Consider the following 13,694-nt stretch of genomic DNA (forward strand, 5'->3'; position numbering starts at 1 on the left):
ATGGTGAGGGTAATTAACTTTTGGAACAGATCAGCAAGGGGTGTGGTGGATTCTTTATCGCTTAGCGCCTTAAAATCTAGATTGGATGTTTTCCTAAAAGATGTGTTCTATCTCAATCACAGTTTGCAGAGCTAGCTGCAGGAATTGCTGGGTGAAATTCTGTGTCCCATGACGTACAAGAGGTCAGAACAGATGATCACAATGGCCCCTTATGGCCTTCTTAAAATCGATGAATACATTTCATTGCATGTCCTTTTCTTTTTGTCATCTGAGAGGGTGAATAGAAATTCTTCTTCGAGTGCTTCCTCATGTCAATTCCATTCTAGGTGTGCGCACGGCCATCAGAGATTTATGCCTTAGTGGTACCCATAGGGCCAGCTGTGGCGCCCCCTAGAGTGCTGCGCTCATGCCACGGTATATCTGGCATCACCGGCCCATGTCGTCTCAGTTCCTTCTTACCGCCCCTGGTGGTCAGTCAGATTGTCTCTCTTGCTTGGCAAGAGCTAGCGATTTTTTCTTCCCTTGGACTTCGTGCCTTCGGGCCTTTTGTACATTGTTGATAGTGTTAAGTAGTTGTTAAGAATTAGTTATTTAATAGTTAAAGTCCCAGCAGGGACTTTGCCCCAGGTGGGGCATTCCCTGGGCTCCCAGGTTTAAGCCCTTCTTGGACTGCAGCAGGCCTATGCCTGTGAGTGACCCCCATAACAGCTGCCTTAAGTGCCTGGGGGAGTCATACATCAAGGAGCATTGCCGGATCTGCAAGAACTTTTGGCCTTGCACCCAAAAAGAGAGGGATATTCACCTCAGGGCTCTCCTGATGGAGTCCGCCCTCTGCCCAGCTTCCGAGCCTTCCACGCAGGCCTCACTGAGCACCTCAGCCTCTGTGCGCAGCACGCCGCCGGCACCTGGCTCTTCCCAGCACCATTCACCATTGCCGGTACCAAAGAAGAAGGCTAAAAAGCGCTCTCCGGCACCAAGCAAGAAGGCCCAGGGGGCATCCAGCAAAGGACCTGGGAATGCCCACCAGCCTTCTCTGGAGCCACGTGAACTTGCCTCCATGTCTGGGGCTCTTACCTCCTTAAAGTTCTGCCACCAACTCCTGGGAGTGGTATGGGACCCACAACTCTGCCTGCACCATCGTCATCCCAAACCCAGGCACAGAGTGAGCACAGGTCTTCACCTGCTCCTATGATGTCTTCAGTGATGCAGGAATAGGGTAAGGCTCTCCGAGAAGGCAAGCCCACCATTAAGGCCCCTCAGGGGGCGAGAGAGCACTGCTGGTCGCCAGACAAGAAACGCTGATCTCCACTGTGCATAGGATCCCAAGGCAGGTCCCAATTACACCGTCAGTCACCCGGGCACTCCTGACGGTCTCCTCAGCGCTACTCTCCAGCATGGGGTTGATGCTCCCCATACTATGACAGGCGTCGTTCACCCTCTCACCGTTCTGCCTCCAGACATTGATCCCGATCACCAGCACCATGGGAACACTCTGCCTCTTACTGCCAGTCTCCATGGCACCAGTCACAGGACCCTGGCACTGTTCCCCCTGATGCCAGTCTCCCCGGCACTGGGACCACTCTCCCTGGTACAGTCACCGGTCAGTTACACCTGGCCAGCGATCACTGGCAGCCACGACCAGTAAACAGACTCAAGCATTGACTGCTCCTCCCTGGTTGCTAGAAGGTGGTTTCTCTGGCATGGAGGCCCAGTTCAGCCCATTGCCCCAGTCTCAGTGACAGGATTGGGCATTGGAGCTTGCTCAGTCATGTACAGCACTGCAGTGGCAGCACAGCCAGTGGCCAACGCAGTGGCCATATTGGGGAGCATGAGGCATTCTGGTGATGACGATCCCCCCTTCACATTGCTTCTCGGTGGCCATATTGGAGCAACAGTTGGTGGCACCACGGGCACTGGGCCCAGTACCAGAAGCATATTCTGAGGTCAGAGTAGAGGATCCTGTACCCACCCCTAAACCTCCCTCTCCAGCAGTGGCTGAGCCCTCAGCACCTCCAGCAGCGGCCAAGTCTTCCTTATCGTCCCCAGATGAGGCAGTCACGGGACCTTCCAAGGCCAGCGCCCCAGCCCTTCCAAGCCCTTCTCCAGTGGGTGACCGAGAACTTGGGGCTCGAGGTGAAGGAGATGGCGGAGCAGGAGGACACCCTCTTCAATGTCCTCTCAGCTTCCACGCCTGCCCGTGTCACCCTGCCCATACATGATGGGGTCCTCAAGATTGCCAAGTCACTATGGCAGACCCCATCCTCCATCCCGTCCACCTCGAAATGGGCCAAGAAAAAAATACTTTGTGCCAGCCAAAGGTTTTGAGTACCTTTATAGCCACTCATCCCCAGGCTCGCTGGTTGTGTCTGCGGCCATTGAAAAGGACAAGCAGGTCCCCGCCACCTCTGCTCCCAAAAATAAAGAAGCCAAAAACCCTCAATTTATGTGGCAGAAAAATTTATTCAACAGCCTGCATCCACTACTGCTACGAGCTGGCGAAGGTGCCCCCACCAACAATCGTGATGGCTCATTCTACTAGAGCGCAGGCATCCTCGGCGGCTTTCCTTGCTCAGGTGCTGATCCAAGAGATTTGTCGGGCCACCACCTGGTCGTCCGTTCATATGTTCGCGTCGCACTACGCGCTGACCCAGCAGTCTCGTGATGACTCTGGCTTTGGCAGAGCAGTGCTGCAAGCTGCATGATAGTGAACTCTGAGCCCACCTCCATTGATACTGCTTGCAAGTCACCTAGAATGGAATCAAAATGAGCAAGCACTCAAAGAAGAAAAAACGGTTACCTACCTTTCGTAACTGTTGTTCTTCGAGATGTGTTGCTCAAGTCCATTCCATGACCCGCCCTCCTGCCCCTCTGTTGGAGTTGTCGGCAAAAAGGAACTGAGAGGGCCTGGGCCAGTGGCACCTGTATACCACAGCAGGAGCGCGGCACTATAGAGGGCACCACAGTCGGCCCTATGGGTACTGCTAAGGCAAAAATCTCCGACGGCTGTGCACGTGGGTGCACGCACACCTAGAATGGAATGGACACGAGCAACACATCTCGAAGAATAACAGTTATGAAAGTTAGGTAACTGTTTTTTCCCAATCAACCTTCTCCAGCCAGACCTGTCGTTGTTTTGTACACTTTTCTCATGTTCCCTCTCATGCGTCTCCTCTTTAAGATAAACTGTCTCAATCTTTTCATTCAGCTGAGAGGTTTTCTGTGCTCTTAATGATTCTTATCAACAAAAGTATGTAACAAAAGGAAAGAAAGGAGCAAAGAGGATGAGGATAACAGTGAGAGGAACACAGTGCTCCGAAGATTAGCTACAGTAACTCCTCACTTAACGTTATAGTTATGTTCCTGAAAAATGCGACTTTAAGCAAAATGATGTTAAGCGAATCCAATTTCCCCATAAGAATTAATGTAAATAGGGGGGTTAGGTTCCAAGGAATTTTTTTTTTGCCAGACAAAAGGCATTATATACATTTTAAACAGTTTTAAACAAGCTATTTAATACAGATATTAAACAGGCTGGCAGCTCTGCATCAGCTCCCCTAAGCATCCCCCCCGCCCCCCGCAAGGGCCTCCTGCCCGCCGGCAGACCCTGCAGATCAGCGCCTTCCTCCTGCTCCCCCCACCTCCTCCCTTTGGCAATCAGCTGTCTTGTGGCATTCAGGAGGCTGGGGGGAGGAGCGTGGCAATCAGGAAGGTGCTGATCCGTGGGGTCCGCCAGTGGGCAGGAGGTGCTGGAGGGGCCATAGGGGGGCTGCCAGCAGTGGACAAAGCAGGCGGCCAAACGACATTCTAGGGGAGCATTACACAACTTTAAACAAGCATGTTCTGTAATGGAGCGGGGACTTAACATTGAAACAACGTTAAGCAAGAAGACGTTAAGTGAGGAGTTACTGTACGTGCAACATCTTAACGGTTTCAAATCATTTAAAGCTGTTTTCCTCATTATTATTAGCTAAACAAATCTGTTTAATGTCCATGGGCCTCACCTGTAAAGAAAATTTATTTTACTTACAACTTAATATCAGTTGGAGTGAGGCAAAATGCTACCAAAATAGAAGGGAAAACATTGAGAACCATAAATAGGATTTTAAAAACCCCTAATTTTGCCTCTATTCGCCATCAAATCCTTTATCTTTCTAATATTTTACAGCAGTCACAGATATCAAATAACCTGTCTGGTCAGGACTTATTTAGAGACTTATAACTGACTCTTCACTTTTTCTTGCTGATGTAGCAACCATGCCATTGTGGCCCAAATCCTCAGCTGGCATGAACTGGCATAGCTCCACTGACTTCAAAGGAGTTCTGCCAGTTCACACCAGCTGAGGATCTGGCCCTGAGTTCGACAGACACAGCTTTATTTTATTTTATTTTATTTTACTCTATATTTTCTTGTCATAGCAATAATAAGAAAGCTCTCCCTAGAGCAGGCTTGGAATGAATTGTTGCACCATTAATTTTGCAATGTTAAACATCTTGGGCCCAATGTTGCTGTCACTAATGTTGGTGTAAATCCAGGGCACCTGCGGTGAATCTAATGGAGATATTCCAGATTTACGCCAGTGTAACTGGCAATAGAACCCGTCTCTGAGGTTACATTTTGTAGTTGTTTTGTTGAGTTCTTAAGAAGATTATTTTTAATAGCTGCCAAAGCCAAATAGAATCAGGTTTGTATCCAGTAAAGAATAGAAATAAATGGAACAAGCTGCATAAAGATGTTCAGCATAACAGGTAACTTGAGTCTTGCAGACAAAAATTCAGTGCCATCAAAACCAAATCTGAAAAGCTCTTAACAGAAACCATATTTGTGAAGAACAGATGGGGAAAAATGTTGTTCTGAGCTGTCTAACAATATCCCATCAATCAACTCAACAGCAACAGCATGTATGAACCATCATGCATATCCAAAAGCATAACCAGAACCAGGCATAATACAGACAGCTACAAACTCCTCAGTATGAGATCTAGGAAAGGAGATCAAGGACAGTGGTTCTCAAACTTGGGCCACCGCTTGTTCAGGGAAAGCCCCTCGTGGGCTGGGCCGGTTTGTTTACCTGCCGCGTCCGCAGGTTTGGCCAGTCACGGCTCCCACTGACCGCTCCAGGCCAATGGGGGCTGCGGGAAGCAGTGGCCAGCACATCCCTCAGCACGCGCCACTTCCAGCAGTCCCCATTGGCTTGGAGCGGCAAACTGCGGCCAGTGGGAGCCGTGATCAGCCGAACCTGCAGACGTAGCAGGTAAACAAACCGGCCCGGCCGGCCAGGGGCTTTCCCTGAACAAGTGGCAGCCCTTGAGAACCACTGATCTAGGAGACATATTGGTAGGAGGTGTTGTTTTTTATCTCCAGCCTCAGAGTATGTGAGAACTAGAAATGCATCATTCTAATACTACATTTTGCAACAATTCAGTTAAAAATATCACTCAGAGTTTCCACATAGTTTTTTTTACTATGTACTAAAAAGCTCATGGTAGCAGAACTGTCCTTAAGATTAAATGGGTATTATAATGATATGTTTATTGGCAGTATATTATTTTGCCACTAGATGTCTCTATTTGCTAAGTAGTGTTCCCTGGTAAACAAGGGAGACAAAGCTGGAATGCAAGCTGTGAGGAAGCTTGGTTGTGCCTGTGGTTTGTAGTTGTTTTCTTCAGTAATATACGCCTCCTGTATAAGACAGACTGTGATTCAATATGTCATTAGAGGTGCTTTCCCTGTGCATCCCTGTGGTCATTCACCAACATTCCAGTCCCAAATCACTCAGCATCAGCTGTGTAGTTTCAGCTCACCCAGTTCCCCACTCCAAAAGGGTGTGTATCTGCTTATTTTGGGGTAGTAGACCTATATATATATACACAAGATGCACCCCAGCATCCTTTGTACTAACTGTTGTAGCAGTTCCTTTAAATCAGCAGTGCTGCAGATGCAAAGCATTCTGGGACATCTTGGGTAGCTAAAGGTGCCCAGTCTCTATGGCTAAGCAGAAACTGGCAGCATTCTGGGGGGGAAGCAATGACACAGAAAAGGGATTGGGTGGCGGAATGCCACAGTAAGTGAAGTTAATGATGGGAGGGTCCCAAATCCCATTTTTATCAATGTCAGCAATACACCAGTTCTTCAGCCAATTTATTGCCATGTGTGAACAGCACAGTTTGCTGAAAGTAATAGATACACAATGCTGCTAGAATTTTCATAAGAATTCTCTAAAGTAACAAACTAACTCCCAGTTAATGAGCTCATTCATTCTGGGAGATGGTAGATGAAGGGTTTTCACTGTTGTGTGCTGACTTCCCAGCTGTAAGCACTGTAAGTCATGCAGCTCAGTTTTGCTTCACCTGAATGGCAATGCAGATTATAGCATATCCGAGTATGTTTTCCTAAGGTGTCTTGGTAGTAAATTATGTTTCAAGCTACTATGCTCTCTGGATCTCAAAGAAACAAAAGTAACGTTTAGCCACTACCAGCATTAACACTAGCTAGTGTCTTTGTTTCACAGCCGTGGAAGTGGACACAGGGGCTTGGAGACAAAATGCTAAATCCTGGTCCAGTGGGAGTTTTTCCATTTCCTTCAATATGGGGACCCAGCCCTCAGATACCTTCTCTCCTCCAGTGCAGGGCTCAGGCACATTGGCTGGGCTTTGTGCGGGAAGCTTCCCCACCCCATGGTTGTCAAGCCAGCACCTCACTCAGCACCTAAGTCATTCAAGAATATCAAGAAATTCAGAAACTTTGTTTCTTTAAGGGTCTGATCCTGCCTCCCAAAACTCCCAGTGATCCCCAAGGGGAATTTCAGGCGTGGAAGCAATACAGGGTCAGACCATACAGTAATATTAGGCAGGTGATTGGCAAAACGTTAACTCTTTGTGAACAAATCGGTGTTTGAGCTCTGTGCCATTGCAGCAAAGAGGTAAACTTTGCAAATAACTGCACAAATCCAGTTATTCCTTTCCTTCTGAAGATCACCTTTCAGTGATTCCTTTTATTTCTTCCTCAGAACAAGCCTGGGAAGGGCACATTTGGCCTTACTGCTTAAAAATGCCAAACAATACCGAGCATAAGTTCACTGCTTCCAGAAGGCTTCTGATAGTGACCTGCAATGCCCTTTCTTTGTGTTCCCACGACAGTTTGGGGCAGTTGCCAATACATAAGGAAAAAGGCATATCTCAGAGCCAGAGCATGGTACCAAGTACCAGAGAGTCCATGTTTTAACAGGCAGTTCTCAGATAACTATGAGAGTTTGAAAGTCTTGTCCACTTTCCATTATATAGCTCAGTATCTCCCTGGAAATTATCAGAAAGGAAGTACTGCAAGGGATAGGTGGGGCCTCAGTAAACAGCATTAGGATATGAATGCTGTGACTAGAAAATGTTCTCACTATATCTGCAAAAATCCAAACTGACAATGCACTTGGTCCTTGGTTAGACTCAGGGACAAACTGTAGTGGAACCAATGGCTTCTTCTCTCTCTCATGCTCCATATGGTTCACATTTCTAAATCTTGTAAAGGAAAACATGTTGTCCTGTGGATCTCTCATCTCTTTACCTATTTATGATAATAAAAAAGAACTGAAAATGTGTATGCACATTTAAAAATGGTGTATGTTGGACTCCGTCCTTCACCCCTCCCCGCAGGTATGCTACTTGTCATCTTAGGCCCTGATTCGGGAAATAAAGTCCATCCCAGTTCAGGTCAGCACTTAAACACATGCTTTAAACCAGTGGTTCTCAATGCGGCCCACAGTGTGTTACCAGAGCCGCAGGGGATGGATGGCAGGACAGCAGCAGCCTGGATCCCGACCACTGGACCCCAGCTGTGCAGGGCTGGCTGGCTGCCCCGGACCCCTGCTGCAGGGCTGGCCAGCAGCTCGAGACCCCGTGGAATGGCCAGTTGTCCCAACCTTTGACCCCTGTCACGCGGCTGCCCCAGATCCCGGCGGGGGCTGGCAGCCCTGGACCCTGTGGGTCCCGACCCCGGACCCTCACCGCGCAGCTGCCCTGGCCCCTGGAGCTCACAGGGCTGAGCCACTGCCCCCGACCCCATGGGACCAGCCAGGAGCCCTGACCCTGTGGGGTCAGCTGGCAGCCCCAACCCTGCCAGGCAGCCCAGACCCGTCCGCACAGGGCAGCCGGGAACCTGGCGACCCCGGCACACTGGCGGCCTTTAGCACACAGCAGAGCTGGGCTGCAGCTGTGCGCTAATTGGTCCACGGTTTGAGAACTGCTGCTTTAAACTCATGCTTAAAGATAAGCAACCAGTTGTGCTGTCCTGAATTGCTAGGGATCTTTCTTCTTCGAGTAGCCTTATGGGCGCTCTGTTGTAGGTATATGTGTGACCCTGCGCTTCTGATCAGAGATCTTTGGTGTCTGTTCGGCCTGCACATGCGCTTCCCCCCTCATGTTCTGCCACGAGGCTAATTAGTACTGTACAAGCAAACCACCCTTGGTTCCTTCTCTACTTCCCCTGCCTAGAGACGGAGCAATTAGCAGTCTGCTCACTGATATTTTACTTCTTTAGAAATATGTTTTTGTGCTCCCCCGCCCGCCTTGGTCTCAGAGTTCCCTTTGGTTTTTTCTTCCCATTTAAAAAAAAAAGTTATTTACTTTAACCCTTTCCCCTGCCTATCCCGATGATCGCCCCCAGTCAGAGGTGTGCCTGGTTTGACCGTGTTTAAGAGGTGCCTCTCCTGCAGGGAGGCCATTCCTGTGTCTGACGGACATTCCCACTGTGTCCGTTGCCTTGGCGATGGCCACATTCCACAGAAATGTACCTTCTGTCAGCAGCTGAAGGCCAGATCCCGAAAGAAAATGAGAACTGAAACTGAAACCCTTCCTTAGGGAGGGAGTTCTTCAGCCTGCGACTAACCTGTGGCCTGAGTCTCCCAGGTGACGTGGGTCATTCCACCTCCAAGGATGGTGAACCGAGTGTCAAAGTCAGACTCAGGACTCACAATTTGTCAGACCACTCTGTTTATTAGCAAAAGCACTTTGCTAATATACCCAGAAAATGTGAGTGCCATACAAGGCTTAAACCACCTTATTTATACAGATAAAAGAGTGTGAAATTAACAAGATTACAAAGGGAGCAGAACTGATAAGTTTACCTGGGACTAGACACATATTTTATGTCATTATTAACTCTTACCAATCTCCTGTTAATGTTTCACCATCAGTTTAAGTGGACCCGTTGTTCAATACCTTAATGTTCCTCTTCCTGACAACTTTATCTCAACATTCCTGATTCCTGCTTTAAAGGAACATACAGCATTTCTTTAATTCATTCTACTTCTACAATATAATTTATTCTACTTTCAAACGAGGAAGAAACCCTCAGATTCCCCACATAAGACCTCTAAAAAGAGAGCTTTGAGCCCTCACAGTGAGCCCCGAACCAGCCAGAGGAGATCCCTGATAAACTTGGTCTCCTTGGTACCGACAATACCAAAGGCGTCTAAGCATGGTAACCACAGATTGCGTGGGTCCCCTGCAACAGACACTGCTGGTAAGCCTAAGGACCTTATGAGCACAGGCACCGAAGCAGTGGTACCACCAGTCAGGGACAGGAGTGTAGGTCATACCAACTCCGGGCAGGTGGCACTGGTACATACACCCCTGCTACTGATTACTGTGAGACAACCATGATAAGACCGCTCCTTGCAGCCAAGGTTTCCAGTTCCTTTGATACCATCGACTCAACACTGGCAACCACTGATGGTAACAATTACTTCGGCACCACAAAAGTTTAGGTTCTCTAAGGACCTCACAATTTCTGAGGCACCAGAGTCTCCTCTATTTAGTACCAGTGCTCCAGTACTGAATGCATCTCGAGTCCAGGGCTCACCACCGGCACCAAGCCATGTTACTTCCAGTTTCTGCCTCGGCAACACCACTTTCCAGTGGAGATTTGGACAGTGGAGGTTCTCTCTAGTTACGCCAACTATTCTCTTTCCCTCTGCCATCCCGGCCCTCCCCAGTCATACCTTTGTTCTGGACAACCCCCATGGTATGATCAACCATGGGCTCAGCCACCCAGACCTTTCCCACTGTCACAGTGGCCTTACTGGGATCCATTACAATTGTCAATATATGCTTAGTACTTGATGGAAATGGTATCAGGGCTCCTGGAAGACATTGAAGGAGAGATGCAAACAGGCATAGGGAAGTGGCCAATGGGGAGAGGAGGAGAGAGCATAGCTTAGAAAGCAGCACGTGAGAAGGTGTGAGGATGTCAGAAGAAAACAAAATGGGGAGCTCTGGTGGGAGTTTAAGAGGAGCATAGGCAGCAAGGACAGTGGGAGGAGCTGGGATGAAGAGATGCCCATAGTTATTTGTTAGTCTTTTGTCTATCACTGAGAGAGGTCAGTTCCTTCATTCAATAGATGGTATCCTTCCCATTGACTCTAGGTGGGCTTTGCACAGGATGCTCTGGTTCCTGATTTACTGATAGTAACAGATAATTCAGAGTAGGTTCATAGACATGGAGAATACAGAGGGGAAAGAGGTGGGATCAGATGATGTGGGCTTGCCTTTCACATCTCCATCTAAGCCATCTGATGAGATTTTTGCTTCACTGTTAATCTCTTGCCCTCACTCACTCACTTTGTCCCTCCTCCATCTCCTGTCTGCACGAAGAGCTGATTCTGCTCTTGCTCTGAACTCAACTCCTTCATCCTGGCTTGTGACGTAATGTCAAATACATTTGTCACCTCCACTGCTGGGCTTTGCTAGGCTAAGATTCTCCCGAGAGAGTTCAGAAGCTCCTGTTCCAGAAAAAAGCTCCCATAAAAATAATTAGCCACAGTAACCCAAAGGCTTTTTGTATTATACAGGTTCACTTAATTATACTCCAGTGTCCAAGGTGGATGTTGAGGAGGAAGATGGGTATAAGAGTGTGTAGTTATCTCTTGCCTTCAACCTGATTTGAGAGTTTACAAGAAGTCTTCTGAGTGGATTGAACTAAGTAGTTATAATCATACAATGCTCTCTTGTATCCCTCATCTGTTTGCAGTCTATTTGGGATAAGAACGTATCCCCTTAGTTTTTTGTCCATCAATTTAACACATTTTGGATGCCATCTAAATAACAATTCCCACAGGACTGGATCTTTTGTGAATGATCCCACTCCAACAGGGTTTACATGTTTTAGAGACATCAAACATTGAATATGACACATGTGCCAGCAATGCCTCTCTGCCATGTACATTAGGCAAATGGGACAGTCTCTACACAAAAGAATAAATGGACACAAATCTGACATCAGGAATTATAACATTCAAAAACCAGTAGGAGAACACTTCAGCCTCCCTGGTCACTCAATAACAGACTTAAAAGTGGCAATTCTTCAACAACAAAACTTCAAAAACAGACTCCAACGTGAAACTGCAGAACTGGAATTAATTTGCAAATGTCACCCCATCAAATTAGGCCTGAATAAAGACTGGGAGTGGATGGGTCATTACAAAACCTAATTTGCCCAATACTAATTTCCCCTACTGTTACTCACACCTTCTTGTCAACTGTTTGAAATGGGCCACCCTCATTACCACTGCAAAAGTGATTTTTCCTCCCTTGGTATTTTATCGTTAATTGAATTGTCTTCTTAGACTGATCCCCCAACTTGGTAAGGCAACTTCCGTCTTTTCATGTACTATGTATATATACCTGCTACTATATTGCTCACTGCATGCATCTGATGAAGTGGGTTCTAGCCCACGAAAGCTTATGCCCAAATAAATGTGTTAGTCTCTAAGGGGCCACAAGCACTCCTCAGTGTTTTTATGTTAATAAAGTTCTTATCCTGGTGTCAAGCCATGTTTAAAGCCCAATGAAAATTAGCTTACAGTCCATGAGATTGGGTTTCCATACAACAGATGTCACAAGTGTGATCACTTCCAAGTAGCTGCTTGCAGCAGGAGGCTTAGACATGCCAGCTTTTCAAAAATAAAATACGTAATAATTCTTCTTAATGCCTTTCTCAGCTGGCATGGGGTGAAGTGCTTCTCGCCCGTGTGACTTCTAGGACATCTCTGCCAGGCTAAGTGGGTGAATCCTTTGCCTAAGGACAGATTCCTCCTGCTACAAAAATGGCTTGTGCTCCTAGGTTGCTGCGCCTGTAAATCTCATATGCTCACATATTTCATGGCCCATTGAGACACCCCCGCCCCCAGGCAAAAAGCAGTCGAGTCTTTCCTAGAGCTGGGAACAGGATGTAATCGGCAAAAGCTCCTCTTCTGTGGAACTCCTTGCTAGCAATGGTCTGAAGGAGTCCAGGCCTAAGTGAGCTCAGCTCCCAGTGCAAATCCCACCCATTTCACAGAAGCCTTCTCATAAATATAGGTGCTGGAGAGAAAAGGGTGGAAGGAGAGAGAGAAGAAGCGTTGCAATGTGATGCAGAGATTAAAAAGCCAATGAGATTTTACCGGCATCATAGAATCATAGAAATGTCGGGCTGGAAGGGACCTTGAGAGGTCATCAAGTCCAGCCCCCTGCACTGTGGTAGGACCAAATAACCTAGACCACCCTTGACAGGTGTTTGTCCAACTTATTTTTAAATGTTTCCAATGATGGGGACTCCACAACCTCCCTTGGAAGCCTATTCCAGAGCTTAACTACCCTTACAGTTAGAAAATGTTTCTTAATATCTAACCTAAATCTCCCTTTTTGCAGATTAAGCCCATTTCTTGCCCTACCTTCAGTGGACATGGAGAAAAATTGATCATTGTCCTCTTTATAACAGCCATTAAGATATTGGAAGACGGTTATTAGTTGCCCTCAGTCTTCTTTTCTCAAGACTAAACAAGCCCAGTTTTTTCAACCTTTCCTCATAGTCCAGGTTTCCTAAATCTTTTATCATTTTTGTTGCTCTTCTCTGGACTCTTTCCAGTTTGTCCACAGCCTTCCTCAATGATGATGCCCAGAATTGGACACAATACTCCAACAGGGGCCTCACTAGTGCCAAGTAGAGAGGGACAATACCTCCTGTGCCTTACATACGCTCCTGTTCATACACCCCAGAATCAGATTAGTCCTGGGGTGGCCAACCAGTGGCTCCGGAGCCGCATGCGGCTTTTCAGAAGATAATATGCGGGTCCTGCTAGGAGCCGACTCTGTGGAAAAAATGATGGGTGCTCAGCACTCACCGGCAGCCCGATCACCCTCCCTCCCTCCCTCAGCACCTCCCACCCACTGGCAGCCCCCCCAGTCAGCGCCTCCTCCTCTCTCCTCCGTGCCTCCAGCCAGCTGCGATCAGCTATTTTGCGGTGTTGAGGAGGCTCTGGGGGGTTGGAGGGAGGAGAGAGGATGCAGTGTGCAGCCTCCCCCCTTCCTCCCCCAGCACCTTCTCCTCCCTCCCTGTGTTTTCCGACGTCCACAATCAGTGGACTCGCAGGAAGCTCTAGGGGGAGCGAGGACACGGCTCACTCAGGGGAGGGGGCGGGAAGAGGCGAGGTGGGGGTGGGGACTTGGGGAAAGGGGTAGAGTAGGAGACGGGGCCTGGGACAGAGCCAGGGGTCCAGCACCCCATGGCCGACAGCAGTGTCTCCTTGAATAAAGCACACAGTGACTAGCTGGTGTGGAAATTTGTAATCAAAATTTTTCTTACACCATCTAACAATGGAAGGCAAGTGCAAACGGAAAAGAAAATACACAGATGAAAATTGAGGCTTCCAACAGGAGTGGGAGAATAA

Source organism: Mauremys mutica, chromosome 1 (assembly GCF_020497125.1).
Source record: "Mauremys mutica isolate MM-2020 ecotype Southern chromosome 1, ASM2049712v1, whole genome shotgun sequence".
Classification (NCBI taxonomy): domain Eukaryota; kingdom Metazoa; phylum Chordata; order Testudines; family Geoemydidae; genus Mauremys; species Mauremys mutica.